Genomic DNA, 658 nt, shown 5'->3' with positions numbered 1-658 from the left:
CAGTGGACCCGTACGTAGGTGGGAGATGTTTTGTGGTTGCTTTTTAACATTATTTCAGTGAATTTTTGGTGAATTTGAACACAGCAAGTAAGGTTCATTTGACAATTTCCAAATCAATTGCTCAATGGCATTAATTACATTTATCACAAGGTGTCAACCTTCTTATTAATTGTGTTCAGCTCTTTTCTCTTCCCGGTAAGTCCACTTGGCCTGCTTTTCATGTTGCTTTTGGTAATTTGAGAACTTTTGGTCTCATACTGATGGTTTTTAAAGTAGGGCAGCAGTTTTACAAATAATCTCCTTAATTTTGTACGCAACTCTGCTTTTTTTCCCTCAGAGGTAATCTCAGAGGATTGGTTTTAGGTTTAAGAGCATTTCAGTATAATAGTCTGAAGGACTACTTTATTCTCTCCTGTTCCAGTTTGTCTGACTTTCTCATTTTTTTGGTAAGAAGATTTTGAGTGCTGCTCGGTATTTCCCCCAATTCTATCCGGACTAATGATTGGGATCCGAGTTAAACAGAGCACGAAAGTACCCGGGCACCATCTCAATCTGCTCCGAGGCTAGACACTTGCGGTTCACGTAGACTTGACTGTTCTCTGCGTTTTTGTTTACCTGCCGACTGCTTTGCTTCTGTAAAGGCTGCCTTATTGTTGTT

The sequence above is a fragment of the Echinops telfairi genome, unplaced genomic scaffold, assembly GCF_000313985.2.
Source record: "Echinops telfairi isolate 266 unplaced genomic scaffold, ASM31398v2 ScPeMD7_1;HRSCAF=3_0, whole genome shotgun sequence".
Taxonomy (NCBI): domain Eukaryota; kingdom Metazoa; phylum Chordata; class Mammalia; order Afrosoricida; family Tenrecidae; genus Echinops; species Echinops telfairi.
Note: the sequence above shows the minus strand (reverse complement) of the source record.